This window comes from Phoxinus phoxinus (genome assembly GCF_949152265.1).
Source record: "Phoxinus phoxinus genome assembly, chromosome: 12".
NCBI classification, from domain to species: domain Eukaryota; kingdom Metazoa; phylum Chordata; class Actinopteri; order Cypriniformes; family Leuciscidae; genus Phoxinus; species Phoxinus phoxinus.
Window position 1 is genome coordinate 11,512,125 of NC_136887.1, and position 16,151 is coordinate 11,528,275.

The window sequence follows — 16,151 nt, forward strand, 5'->3', positions numbered from 1 at the left end:
TACAGTGGCATATAAGTCAGCATGTCATATGAACATAATTTCATGGGTGTTATTTTTTTCAAACGCCAAAAGATCGCGTAGCTCAAGTTTACAAGCCAGCGTCATTATAGTAGCCTATTGGCTACTGTTTTACATAATGGATATGCTAATTCAATTCAATGTTTGTGTGGTAGGTTATAGCCATATATCGTCAATATTATAATATCAAGCAACCATAGATGAATCTGCAAATTTGAAAAATCTATTTGTATTATAGCCTGCGGCAAGACACTTTCACCAGAAAAAGACAAACATGACTATCAGCCTGCAGTCATTAGGATAGTTATCCTAAAATATGATTTTGTCCGTCTAATCATGTAGCTATTACTAGTCCGACAGCATGACGGCCAAGTCCGCATCGGTCCCTCCTCCTCCTTTAGCTGATGCCAGCGAGCGAACACTGGACCAATATTGATCATTGTCCGGTCTTTGGTTGTATCACTCTCCCTTTTTCTCTTCCTAGTCTCCTCCGACAAAACCTTTGCCTTCTACGGTTTAGTTGCTGCTTCGGCCGTGACAACAACATACAGACGCTATACCAGCCGGCAAACAAACGCTAGTTGGGCTCTCACTTTAGAATTTGAGGAAGTGGGGGGTGGTGGGGAAAGTGAGGTATGCCGTAAAGCAGTCGAATATTGTAGTTATTTTTGTGCTCGGGTTACTACCCGAACCCCGAAGTTCCGTAGTGCCAGTAAAAGCGATACAGACCCAGTCAGGCTATGGCAGACGTGTCATTCAACCTATTGTAAGTCGATGTACCATCACAAGCATAGGCGTCGATTTCGGTGGGGACGCGTACCCACCAGGTTTGGTCATGAGTCATTTTGTACCCACCACTTTTTTTTCTTTCTTTTTTTTTACCTCAAGCTCAATTTAGTCGTTCTGCTGCTGCGCTGGCTACACGCTTCTCTGTTCATAACACTGCAACAACTGTAACATTGGGATCCGTTTGGGGGAGGGGTGGGTGGGCACGCGGCATGAGAACCGTGGGGACTCAACCCACAGCCGCTCCGCTGCCCTGCTGAAAATGTGAAGTAGAAACGCTTAATAATGTTAGATAACGTCCAAAATAATATGAATTTGGGTTAGATTTTTTTTGACCGTTTTCAATTATGAGGAGCAATATGAGAGAGAAATTTGGTGATCATTGTTTAGGTACATTAAACCACGCCCATGTCTGTCAACATGGTACTTATGAAGCAGAATTGTGGGTTATATGTCTAATGCTTTTTGAAAACTTAAGGTTTTCTTCTTCATAAAACGAGTCGGACATCATCACATTTTTGTATATATTTTTATTTATTTACATTAGTAAGCTACAGGACATCGTCTTTCAAAACATGACCTGCGCGAAAGAGAGAAAAAAAAAGAATGCGTCACTGTACCCAGCACATTTCAAACCAAACTGACGCCCATGATCACAAGGGTCTTGGAAATATATTATGAAGGTTGAAAAACTACTTGGTGTTGCTTTAAAAAGGTGTTAGTGAATATTGAAATTAACATAAAATAAGATTAATAAATCCTTAATTGTTAGTTCATGTTATCTAATGTAGTCAACTAATGTGGGGAAAAAAAATAGTGTTACTGACATTTTCAGAATCTTAAAATCTTTCTGTATTGTTTTAAATGAACACATTTTAATGTCAATGTAACGGGATGCCAGACTCAGAGACAGAGATGGAACTGAACCAGACAGGCATTTATTGCATAGATTAAGGTTGTATTCACACCAGGAAATTCCGCTAGTTCACTTGCTTTGGTCCGGACCAAATACAATGTTGAATTTTTTTGTTTGGTGTGGTTTGCTTTCACATTGCCCTTTTTGCAAATTAACCAAAATGTGTAAACAAAACCACATGTGTGCTAAAGTCATCTATTCATTGGACAGACATTGTCAAGCAGGGAAAAGCAGGAAGTACAAACACAGGCAATTTATGGAGATCTTTCATAGTGCAATGTTTATTATTTTACTGATTTGGTGTTATCAGCTAACACAATGGGAGAGACCAAGCTGGCAGGCATGAGGAGTCAGAGAATAGGTTTCCAAAAAAATATAGGTTTTTATTTACCTATTTTTTTTTAAATAACTTTTATGGGCCCAGAACTTTGTTCTATAAATTAAGTGTGAGTCAATTAAACAGAACTTAACTCAGGTAACACCTTAACATGGGCTAAACAAACAGACCTACTAGACTGAGACAATATAGTGGCTGATCAGGCCATTCTGACAAAACACGGGATAACAAAACAAAAAGGGGGTAACAAAACACATAATATATAAACCACCACAATATAAACAACCACAATAACTACAACACATGCTAAACCAATGTTACCTGATATAAACCAAAGATAAATCAATTAAATAATCATAACAACAAATTATAACTAACCGAGAAAAGAACACAATTCAAAAATGGAATACTCTGCCACCCCCATGATATGGGAAAACATGGCGCACTCCAATTATCCATTCCCCTACTTAAACAGCTGAGAGTCAGTTGAAAGTCCTTTTGCCTGTCAGCCAGCCAGAGACCCCCAGCAGCAACTCCCCAAGAACTGGTAACTCAAAGAGAAAGGTATTAATTTCACAGAACGTAACTTAAAAATAATAAACCTGAATTAGCTGAATTGACTAAGTTAACTAAGTGTGTGCACCCAAATAGAAAACTAAGTCAAATAACTAATAAAACTGTTTTTAAAACTAAAGTGTGTGTCCAGTTATTTATTTTGTATAGTATGTAATGTGCTCAAACAAATGTAGAGTTACCACCGTAAGTTATTGTTGTTTCCATGTGTGGCTACTAGCGCGGCCATAACACGCAATATGAAGAAACTTATGAGCATCATACGATACGATGTTGTAATTAGGATTTTGCGAAGACGATGATGTGCTGCAAGACGGTTCTGGCGGAGAACGCATGCTCTTCACTGATAAAGTTCTAACATTATTAAAAACAAGTGAACAGTCAGTAATAAAATAAGAACAAAATACACAGATTACAAGCAGAGATGACTATGAAATATCAAAGTTACAAAGTCTAATTCCGGTACAGAAATGAATAATTAAGCCTAAATGTAAAATAGTAGCAATTAAATATATGGTTTCATCTTTGTTAAAGCTGTATTTTGTTGTTTTATTAACATTAATGACACAGACAACAGTAGGGATATTGGGTTTCTGCTCGGACCGAGAAAAAACAAACATCTGGTTTCTTTTTCAACTACGACATAACCAAGAGAATACTTGCAGAGAATTTAAAACGAGTCCATTTTAAGGAAAAGCAAAAGAAGAATCAAATCGCTGTTCGAGTGCTATAACGCACCTCTCTCTCTCTCTCTCTCTCTCTCTCTCTCTCTCTCTCTCTCTCTCTCTCTCCTCTCTCCCCATGCACACGCTTAGGGTGTGTGCGGCTGTGGTCAAAGATAGCACGCGAGTCCCGATTTTTGCCCCTTCTTCTGCATTTACAATTGTTTGAATGGGTAAATTGGCAAGACAAAACACATCCAAATGATACTGGGGCAGCTGGTCCGTACGGATCACAGATCCGTTGCACCACTAATGTATAGGCATTTCATCACCCCAAATTACATAGTAAAAATCTGACCCTGTCAAAAAAGTTGCAGTGCTTTTTTTTGCAATTGGGTCGGTTCATGTTCACACCGTAAACGAACCGTACCAGAGTTCGTTTGGAACCGTACCGAGATCACCTCTTCAGCTGGGTCTATTACATATTACATAGTATTAATCTGTCAAAAAAATTTGCAGTGCTTTCTGCAATTGGGTCGGTTCATGTTCACACCGTAAACGAACCGTACTGAGAGTTCCGTATGGTATCTCTTCAGCTGGGTCTCGGTTCGGTTGTTTGGTCCGCACCCAAGTGCGATTGCTGTATTCACACCTGCCCAAAAGATCCGCACCAAGGGGGGGAAACGAACTTGAGTTTGATTCAATCGAACCAAACAAGGCAGGTGTGAATACACCACCCTAAGGGTGCTGGTAAACAATGCAGATATTGAGACTTTTGCTGATGACGATAGGTGAATAACTGAGTCTTTTCTCTCTTGACAGTGCATACACAGGAGTAAAGTGACTGATAGTAGAGCACACACCATTCCAGGAGCTGGGAATAGCCTGGAGAACAAGGAAGATGCTGGAGACCGCAGGGGAGGATTAAGGGGGACCGTCGCTGGAGAACAGGTTGTACTCGTGTAGGTATGAGTCATCATCCACATTGGAGTCCAGACAAAGAGGGAGTGAGAACTGTGTGCTCTTATAGGGCAGCCCCTCTTGATGAGGATGCTGATTAGGTGCAGGTGATGAGCGGGAGGAATTCTGGGAATTGTAGTTTAGAGTGTGAGTGAACTCGTAAAATATGTACGATTTAACAAAAATTGTACGAATTCGTACAAGTGAGGTTGTATGAATTTGTAGAGAATTAGCCACCTCGTTCAAATTCGTACGAATTGCCGTGAGATCGGTTTGGAAGGACTGATGTACTTGTGACAGTCATTGTATGTATTGAACAAAAATAAATTATTGTATTTATTAAAAATATGAACTATATTAATATGAACAAGTATTAATTATTATTAGTGGTCGACAATTAATATGCCGATACATATTTTTCTGCTTGGCTGATGTTTTGAAAGCGCAGACTTTTATCTTGAATGCGATGAGAACGCAGCACTCCCATTCTCCATCTTTAATAGTTTAACGTATTTTATTTAAATTAGATTATATTTATTTTAATATATAGCTGATCGGCCTTATGTCGGCAATTGGCCACCCTGCTCTCTGAAGCCTTGTTTATACTCGACGCGTTCGCACGAGCGCGAAGGTGCGCTCGGCAAAAATGACGTCGTTGCGGTGTGGGCGGTCGCGCGCGTTGGGTGCGCAAAGGCCCATTTCACGTGGCGGTGTGCACGGCAGATTTTGTAACAGCGCGCGCGGCTCCGCATCCGAAGATGAACGACTTCGAGCCGAATCTGGCCGAGCACGACCTTCTCATCACACCAGCACCCAGTTTGCGCGTCTAAATTAGTTGCTTACATTTAAAAAATGAGCATACAATAGCATAAAAAGCCCTTTTAATGAACATAAAGGTCCATGGTTAATTCAAATGTACACAAAGTTAATGAAATGTTTAGTGAAATTAGAAAATATTTAAGAGATCGTTAATTTATTGTAAACGTACATGTATTCCCATATAGGCTAGCCTAAATATTTTGTTCTAATGTCACAAGTAATAATCTCAGGGTTTACTGGGTTTTACACGATTATTTTTGTATTGGTGGTAGTAACTAAAATAAACATTGTCACGTGTTTATATTTCTTCTTCTCGCCGATTCCTGATGGTTTAGAGAAGACAATTACTCGAGTCGCCCCCTGTAGTTTCAAAGAATAGTACAACGGCGAGCGCGTCAAGTATAAACAAGGCTTAAGATATCGGCATTGGCCATCAACAAAACAATATCGATCGACTACTAGTTATTGTGCAAATTATCTTTTTTTGGTTTTTATTTTGTATTAAAGCTACAGTATGTAAGATTTTAAGCTACAAGAGGGCGCTGTTTCCAACAATAACAAAGGCGAAACTTGATGACGCTATGAAGGAGAGTGGAACGATGGGAGATGTGGTTTTCAACATCCAGGTACGTATGGAATTAATGAATCATCATCACGGATGAGGTAATTTATTAGTTTTTGTATTACCTGTACGTCTGAACGCAACATTTTATGTCATGATAATGAATTAACTACAAGGAACGCGAAATGTTATGCTATATTACAGCTATTTGTCAAATGATTTGTTAGGTTATGCTGTGTAGTTTTAGGATGTTTATAGTTAATGAAGTGTTGTTTTACGTGTTCAAACCAATCGTAGTAAAATTTAATTTGAACGGACATTTGCAAGTAATGGCTTAATATTTTTTAAAAACAGATATCCGATTGTATTTAATTGCACTGCCATAATCTCGATCACGGACTGGCCGGCCCACCTGGTACACAAATATATTGAAATAATGACGGAAATCATAATAGGCTATTACATGCGTGGGTGCGGGGACGCGGCCGACAATTTTGTATAATTTATAATGATGATATATCGCATCACGATACTGTCGTGGGTAAGTGTGCCATCATTTAACCCATGGGAGACCCGAGTTCGCGTCCCAGCTAGAGGAACTTTACTGATTTTGTCCCCCTTCTCTCTCTCTCACTCGCGAAGCTCTCTCCATCTCGAAAACACCACGGCGATATTTATCCTTGTTTTATTCCTCCGTTTGTCACAAATTCTGCGTGTATCCCCATATGGACGCTTACGTTTTGTTGGCACTTCAATACTCGCCAAAGAGTAATCGTGATCCATGATGTACAGCTATAACCACCACTTCCGCATTTGTCCACGTGATATTGCGGAAACCAAGGAAAGAGCGGATATTGCGTCACTGACAGGCAACATTTTTTTCCGGGACGGACAATTATTTAAAATTGGAATTTCCCTGAAATAAAAAAAATATTTGGAGACTTTTGGGATATTGTAAGTACATAACTGCAGGAAATATATCACACTGTCCAAGTGATTTTTGGATATTTTATTACAAAATTGTTACATATTGTATCTTTAACCCATTTAAGCCCACCGGCAACTATAGTTGCCGCAGTGTATAGTTGTCATTTTCCTTTTGTAAGTATTTTTCTAGATGTTATCCATGTTTAATGTCTCAATGACATGCAAGCAAACAACCAAGTAAAGGATTTCAAGAAGAAAAAAAAGGTATTCACTTCCTTCCTGTCACATGAGGCTGTCAACTTCCTATCCCTACTTCCAGGAAGCATGGCAAAGGCAAACCCTCCCAAAGAAAGGTCATTTTCATGTTAATAATACGATTTTTTTTGTTGACATATATATATCTATATAATCATGAAGGTCTCTAGAATCATCCAAACAAAACAAATCTTACAAGAGATCTATAGTTTTTTGTATACTTAGTCAAAAGTCCAAGCGGCAACTATAGTTGCCGATGGGCAAATGCCTTGTAAGTACATATATCATGGGAAAATGGATTATACTGTGTTAATAAATCAAGGTTATTGGTCTTGTTTAGTGCATAAACATAACTTAACCCTTTAAATGACATCTGTATGCACTGTTATTTTTGTTATTTGCCATTTTGTTATTTGTTTTTTTGTTTGTTATATAGATATATTTTTTTCTTCATTCTATTTATTTGTATTTATTTATTTATTTATTTTCATTTAACTTTTTGATACACAATGCCCTGGTATGGCTGCACTTTGTTCTGAACTATGTTCCACCACTTTAAACCTTGTGCGTGTTTCGTTTGTGGTTTACAGTCGGGCTGTTTGGAGTCTTAGAGACCCCAGGCAACAAAATGTAGGCTAATATTGTAACAAAAAAAATGTTTTTTGTTTTTGTTTTCACAATGTCATTTTACTCAGTTTATTAATGTTTTTACTTCACATTTGGACATTTTTACTCCACAAAATGTATATAAATAAATGTAAAAAAAAATATTTTTAATATATAGAAAAATATTTTAAGATATAAAAAAAACGTTTGACATTTTTTTTATGTCAAATTCACCTTATAAAAGACCCACATTTCTAAATTTCATTCATTAAGATAACATGGATAATTTGACATGGTTTAGTGTAAGATTTTTGCCCATATTTCGGAAAATTCCGTTTTAAAAGTAAAAAAATATATCACTTTAACCAGTAGATGGCTGCAGAGCTCTAAAAGGCATACTTTTCACAAATCATATCTACATATTATTATTAATTCATAATATGTATATGAATACAACTGGAAAAAGTTGTGAAAATATGTCTTTCAGTTAGTCAAATAGCAAATCGCCATCTACTGGTTAAAGTGATAATTTGTTACTTTAAAAACTGCATTTTCCAAAAGATGTGCAAAAATCTTACACTAAACCGTGTCAAAAACTAAGCCGAGGACGGCGCGATGGTTCTCTCGCGGCGCAATGGTTCTCTCGCGGCGCGGGCTCCTCTTCTGACCCTGGCGTTTCCTTCCAGGCCCCGTCCACTGCTTGTTCCGGCCGAAAAGAGCGTCCGGTTCGGGGCGGCTGCGGGGCGCCACGGCGGGCTGTCTAGGCTGTCCTTGAGCCTGGCGAGGAGCCGAAGAAGAGCGGGACCTCGCAGGTGACTGGAGTGAGCGACGGGGCATCACGTGGCTCATCGCTTTGACGCGCTTCTGCGTCTCGGAAAAACGCTCCGTGACTGACTCCACGGCGTCACCAAAGAGGCCGGAGGGAGTGACTGGAGCGTTCAGGAGCGTCTTGCGGTCTGAGTCCTTCAGGTCAGCTAGGGTTAGCCATAGGTGCCTGTTGAGGACGACCATAAATCCCATGGAGCGGCCGATAGCCTGTGCAGAGCGCTTGGTGGCCATCAGTGCGAGGTCCGTTGCCGCGCGCAGATCCCTGATGACGTCAGGGTCCACTGCGCCGTCGTCCAAGGATTGGAGCAGCTTTGCCTGGAACACCTGCAGGATTGCCATGGCGTGAAGAGCTGAAGCTGCCTCCCCCGCAGATGCATAGGCCTTGTCTGCCTGGTGGGCTGTGAACCTGCACGGCTTGGAGGGCAGGCTGCGGTCCGAACCCAGCGCAGACGAAGACGGGCACAGGTGCGCGGCAACGGTCTCCTCGACGGGAGGCATGCGCACATACCCGTGGGCTTCCGCCCCGTCCACGTGCGCGAACATGGCCTGCGTGTTAGAGTGGGTGCGTGCCGATTGGGGCGCAGCCCACGACTTCACCACGTGCTCATGGACGTCCGGGAAGAACGGGGTACTTCTCCTCGATGCAGTCTGACGACGGCTCGACTGGAGGAACCACGAGTCCAGCTTGCTTCTCACCGGCTCATCCGGGGCGCTCCACGTGAGGTCCAGCTCCGTGATGGCCTTACCGAGGACCCTGACGAGCTCCTCCTGGAGGTCTGCAGGGCCCTCTTGGTCGGGGCGTTCTGATTGAGACGCCCATTCCTGTTCCGACGCCGAGAGCGACATGGAGTCGTCTTCCCCGCCAGCTCCGAAGGAGACGAAGTTCACGACGGCGTGGGGGGGGGCGAAAGCTCGCGTCCGCGAAGCTGACAGCGTCGAAAACCTCGGGCGGGGGAGGGCCCACCAGCGGCTCGCTGGCGGCAGTGGGCCTCATCCCTACTGTTGCTCGAGCCACTTCCCTTCTGGCTCTGAGGGCGCGCACTGGCAGCTCGGCGCAGTGGGCGCACGTTTCGTCATTCAGTGCCGCTTCGGCGTGGGCGAGGCCCAGGCACGCGACACAGAACTTGTGAGGGTCGGGCGGGTCCAGGGGGCCCGCACATATCTGGCATGTAGTAGCCATCGGATGCTTCGAAGAAAAGTTGATAGTCCTCTAATGCAACTTTTACGATGACTGATTTCTAGCGTGAAGAAAGAGATTCTGACGCAATTGTCGCGCCCATGCATTTTATACTGCCCGCGAACCTGTCAGTATTTGCATGCTTCGCGTCAATTGGCCAGCTGTCCCTCAGCTGGCGTTAGCTTATAAGATTTCAGCAAAAATGGAGAAGGGAGGAGTTCCCATATACGTCTCAGTTGACGTAATGTTGAAGTTACCGCCTTGAAAGGGAACTGCATTTTCCAAAAGATGTGCAAAAATCTTACACTAAACCGTGTCAAATTATCCATGTTATCCATGAATGAAAGTTAGAAATCTGGGTCAAAAAGACCCCGAACAGCGCACAAGGGTTAAGACAAATGGATTTATTGTTTGTTGTGTTTTAAGATTTAAGAATCTCACTAACACCTCTTCCATGATGCCAAATGTTCTCCTCCTATTCATATTTTACATTGAGGGGGTGCATACAACATATTTGCCCACCGGCAACTATAGTTGCCGCACATTCAAATACGATTTTCAAGAAAAAAAAAAAAAACCTGGGGAAAATAAATGCAGAATATGTTCATATAGGACACTATTAACACGACTATATGCATGAAACCATTCAGAAAAATTTGGGCACAAATGGGTTAACACTTGGTGCCATTTTCTGAGATTCTTTAACAAAACAAACTTTTTATGAATTATTTTCCCACAAAATATGTTGCTGCATCGATGTTCATTATAAGATATATATTTTGTCTGCAATCATATACTATGGGCATTTTGTACCGCTGCCCCCACTCTCTGGAATTATATTGCCCAACACATTTGCGAGCTTCCATCATTACATGATTTCAAAACCCACCTTCAAACATATCTTTTTGCTTCTTGTTTCTCTGATCCCTGACTTTTTGATCTGATTCTTGTCATGTTTATCTTTTTCAGTTTAATTATGTTACCAATTCAGTTTATCCGTATTGCTTATTTGTCTACTGTCATGTTTATTTGTATCATATTGTAAAGCGACCTTGAGTTTGCAGTTAGGCACTTTTTAAAATAAACATATTATTATTATTATTATGATTATGGAAGTAGTGAAAAAAACACCCGTTTTACTCAATTTGGGCCTAACAAAACAAGATATTTCTTTGAACATACTGTATGAAAAAGTATTGCAACAAATGACTGTTGTTAAATAAACCTTAATAAAACTTTAGCACTGAATTAAACATGAGAGTAAAAACCTCCACTTTTATTACCCTCTAATATTTTAAACCAAAAATTGCAGATACCTGAAGATGTAGTACCTCCTTCAAGTGGAAAATCTCCAGCAAATTATGTCACACATTAAAATAATAACTTCATGGGGCTGTGGAGGCAAAGTGAGACTTGCAAATTGTGTTTCTGTGCATTATAATAACTCTAATATAATAATATAATTGTATGACTGATGTCAAGTGAACTGTCCAGGCATAATTATTCAATTCAATTAAAACCTGAGGGGGGTCACATCTGGGGATGTAGTTCCGGATCCGATTAGTGTCAGGAATCTTTGGATTTAGAGATCCCCTTCCCCCATGGACACAATACAACGCAATAGACTTCAGCACAGAGCTGCCCTTCAGCCTGCAACACACAACAGCCTCCCAACACCTGAACCGCCAAATTGCTTTTTGAGACCTGGCCTCTTTAGTGAAGGAGAACCAGTGCTAGAACATGTCTGTCATTCTGCTCTCGTCCAGCCCTGAAGATTTAGAAAAGAGCAACACGGAGAGAAGACGAAGAGGGAGAGGAAATGAGCGCAAAGCTTCCTCTTGAGGGACCGAGTGACAAGTGAATATGTGGAGTGACTTAAAATAAATGCAAAAAAAAAATCCCAATATGATAAATGGTGTGGCCTTAGCTCAGAGGTTGCTGGGTGAACAGCACCTCGGGGGACGTCTCTCAAAACGACACCGGTATTGAGTGGTCTAATTTAGCCCAAGCTGAGATTCTATGAATTTTTTTTGCAGTGCGGGAGACAGGAGTCCTCTGTGAACGCAAACAGACGGCTACTGCATAGGTCGGACTTGACGTGCGTGATTGCCGCATTATATATTTTTTCCTCCTTTTCCTTCAGCCTCAGGAATGTATTATTGGCATAGCCTGTTACCATGGCAACGCCTTCTCTTTACTTGACATTGTGGCAGCTTCTGAGAGCTGATTTGTTGATGCTATTAATTAAAACTCCTTCTCAGCTGAACGAGAGCACTTTGTACAGCGAGATCCAACTGTAGGCGTTTATCATGTGTCTGGCACGATATGTGCGTTTTCAGTGACTGGTGTGTTATAAGCATCAATATTTGAAAATATCTTAATGTATATAGACTAAAATAGCCACTGAAGCATGATAGCACTCGGTTTTGATCCGTTGGACTTAACATAATGCTAGTTCAACTGAAAAATATCTGCATTTAGAGGACATATTTTTGCCTAAACTCTTTCCCCGCCAATGTTTTAAAAAAAAGTTGCCAGCCAACACCAGCATTTTTTATCATTTTTATAACATTCTTATGGCCCTCAGAATATTTTGTTGTATGGATATCTGAATATGCCGTATATCAAAAGAAAGAACAGACCCTCTGCTTTTAAATAGTAAAAAAATGCTTAAAGCTACGTAAAGCTACTTGTAAGATTTACTCAAATCTAGCGGTGAATTTGTGTATGACTACCAACTGAATATTACTTTCTAGCCCCTCCCATTCTGAGGGTGTTTTAACTCCTACGGTGACCATGTTATCTGTCGGCAGTCATGAGTAATCTCCCCCTCGCATTTGTCACGGTGCCACTGAGTGTAAACCACTTGACTTTGCAGGTATGTCCCTCTTTGGGTAATGTATTTTCAAGATGGAGGATGCTGCCAATGAAGCGACTCGCTCCTATGTATTCTGAATGGCAGATTCTAAGCTTACGAGAATACTTGATTAGTTGGTGGAAGTGCAACGAATGAGCACATATAATTTTGAAAAAATTAAGTATTTTTTGCTAAGAATCAACTTAAAAAATTACACAGTGTAGCTTTAATGCAGTCTTTTTTATCAACACTTGAATGTGGGCAACTTTCATAAAAAACAGCTTCGAGCGCAGTCTCGTGGGTACCCCCCGGCCAGTACTCTTTCATTAGATGTGTCATAGCACCCCCTAGCGTATAACAGTGAAAACACGGGAAGCCGGAAATTTACGTTAATAATAAATAATAATAATAGGCAGCCATATTGCGCCACAACGCCCACCACCACACATCAGCTTACTGGTGGAGAGGAGACAGTGATGAAGCCAATTAGTATATATATGAGGATGATTAGGAGGCCATGATGGACAGAGGCCACTGGGCAAATTTGGTCAGGATGCTCTTTCGAAAGACATCCTGGGATTTTTAATGACCACGGAGAGTCAGGACCTCGGTTTAACGTCTCATCCGAAGGACGGCGCTCTTTGGCAGTATAGTGTCCCCGTCACTATACTGGGGTGTTAGGACCCACACAGACCACAGGGTGAGCGGCCCCTGCTGGCCTCACTAACACCTCTTCCAGCAGCAACCTGGTTTTCCCAGAAGGTCTCCCATCCAAGTACTAACCAGTCTCAGCCCTGCTTAGCTTCAGTGGGCAACCAGTCTTGGGCTACAGGGTGATATGGCTGCTGGCTGCTATGTTAATGGCAGGGAAGCAGTGTCTCACAAATGAACCACTATCAATTCTTCAATCTTTTAGGCTATGCTGTTTTCATGCGCGACCAAATTTTCCCTAAACAATTTATAGAGGCCTTTCCATCCATTCAATAAATCACAATAAGCTTTTTGCTTTGTTCTGAAATATAGTCTCAGCTTTCAAATTATGTAAATTTTATCACAAAACAATATCAAACAATAAATGTGGATTTGGCACTCTTTAATGTTGCATGACATCTGCCTCAGTTCAAGTCACGTTATAGCAGGATCCGCAGAAATGTTGAAAGAAACCGTACAAGTACAACTTACTAAAATGTCTGTCTCATGTACTCGCTCAATCAGTGTTTCAACTGCGGAAAGACATCAATAAAACAGCTTGTAAACAACATGTCATCGACCATTCCAGACATAAAGTTATGCATAACAATTAATTTGCATAGCACTGATAATTCGGCATCGACAGAATTAAATAAGAAAAGTCTATGATTTGAGTTCGATCTGAGCATAATTTGAGACATTGTTGTCTCTTTTGAACTCTCAGAGGAGATGCATTTTTTACTGGGGCCTTTTCTCCGAAGAAAAGCTGGAGACTTCAGCAAAGGCTAAATTTGCAATGCAGATGTTAAAAAGATCTCATTTGCGAATAAATTCTTTCCTACGGGCAGCATTGTTTTTGTTGGTAAACTTGAAAGCTTTAAAAAGCCTATATAATATTCAGGAGCCAAAAGTTATTCAAGTTGTTTTGCTTTAAAGAGAGTTCAGGCAGTTGTGCGGCGAGAAAAGGAAAGTATTTATAAAGCAGGTGTCATTTATTGAAAAGACAAGGGCAGGAACTAGAGCAAAAAATGATTGCCTTATTCTTTACCGAAGCTCACAAGAGGATTTGGACTGGCTCAGCCTTTAGAGCAGTCACAGTAAGGCCAATCTGATGGGGACGGAGTACAGTTTGATAACTAAGATAACTATATCCCTCCTCTGCACTCCACTCAGGTCTCTCCATAACTCATGCAGTCTGCTGATAACATTATGCGACCAATGCGATCAGATTTGAGGGACAAGTTTATATTTTATGTCTAGTTTAGACTTACAATCAGGGTTAGAATCTTCTATATCAGTGTTATTCACATATTATTTCCCTTTGATTTTAGGGATAACTTATGGGTAGGGTTATGATTAGGGGTAGGAATATATTTAGAACTACATTTTCAGACTGGAATGTTGTTCCAGGATAAAAAAATATATATGTTGATCCAGGAACATGTTGCACTTGGCAAAATCAAGGTGACCCACACGATGCACAGGTTACATGTTTGTATTTGTTTGTTTGTTGGCTTTCATCCTTTGTTCCCGGGGTTGAGTCAGCATGACAGCTAATAGCTTCCATTTTCCTAATGCTTTGAAGTGAGGCAGAGAAAAAAAATCATGAAAACCATATCATTTCAATCCATTAAGAACCTTTTTTCTTTATCCGGAACTTTTCATAAAACAAGAAAATGTGGGTGTCAAACATATGATAGAGTTCTGCTCATAAGTATATAGAATCTACTAGATGTTTGATCGAAAATAGGAGGTAATTTAAAAACTGAATTTCTGTTTTATGTAGTACTCCCTGATGAAACTATTCGACACGATATAAATCCATTTCACAGGACAAAATTATGAACTGACTGACATTACAAAATAAATTAACTAAACATTTAATAATTATGATTTTATATATATATATATATATATATATATATATATATATACACATATATATATATATACACACACATACATATACATATATATACACACATTTTTGTAATATTATTATTAGATTTTATTATAATTATTTGTGTATTTATCATTTGAAAACTTAACTGAATTTACATGATAATTTAAAGTCCCCCTGTGGTGAAAATCAAGCTGTTGTTTTTATGTCTTTGGTGTTTTTAATATGCTTTAAGACAAACCATCTACAAATTCATAAGTTGAAACCATTGCTGAGTATTTTCTCTTTAAAACTGCAGTGAACCAAAGACAGTCTCAAAAATGCAGTTTGAAATCGCTGATGTTTCTGACGTCACAAACCACATGGCAACCAGTCAGGTCAACGTGTGATCGTCAATGAGTGGATCTCTGAGCTGGAGTGAGTGAGTGGAGGGGGGACACATTTGCATATTCATAGAAACTTGTAAACTAAATGTAGAGTTACATTCAAGCTATTTTAAGGCATGAATATTTTTTTTTCCAAGGATAAAACGTTTAATTATGTAATTTTGGGAATCAAAGATAAGTTTTAAGGGATACAATTACAGTATTGACTACAGGTGGACTTTAACTGGCTTCTGGATATCCTTGTGTCTTAATATGGTAAATTTCAGTCTACTATTATCTCATTTGTTTTTTTTTTATTCTAAACCGCTGACACATTTTTCAAGACGTTTATTTTGAGACACCATATTTGTTAATTATTTGTGTCCTGAATCCACATAATTTCCATATCTGCCATGTTGCAGTGTGCTTGTGTAGCGAGTCTCGTTCTCTTTCAAACAGGAGGAACCCATTGTTCAGTGTTTCATCTCTTCTGATCTAACGGTGAGATGCAAGACAATCTCTTGCTGTGGGTCTCACAGCAGTTCGTTGAATAGCTTTATGTCATAATATGTCAAAGCCGGCAAGTCTGTGCACTAGATCTTTTTTATTTTATTTTTTTATTTCGTGAAAACCATGTCACACACTAGTCTCTGTGGCCCTGGAAAAAAAAGAGTTTTCACAATAAACCCAAGGTGAAATGAACTTTCCTGTATCTCCACCTCAGATAAAGTAAAAGCAGCGGTGACCATGGAAACGAGTCAAGTGGAAGAGATCTACAGGCACTCATCATTTCCTCAGTGTGTTTCATAAAGCTATGCAGGCTTCTTTTTTTTTTTTGCTTGCTTGCTTTAATTGATTATGAAAAGTCCTATATAACTCCAATTTCAAGCCCATAAGATGGGGAAGCACGGCC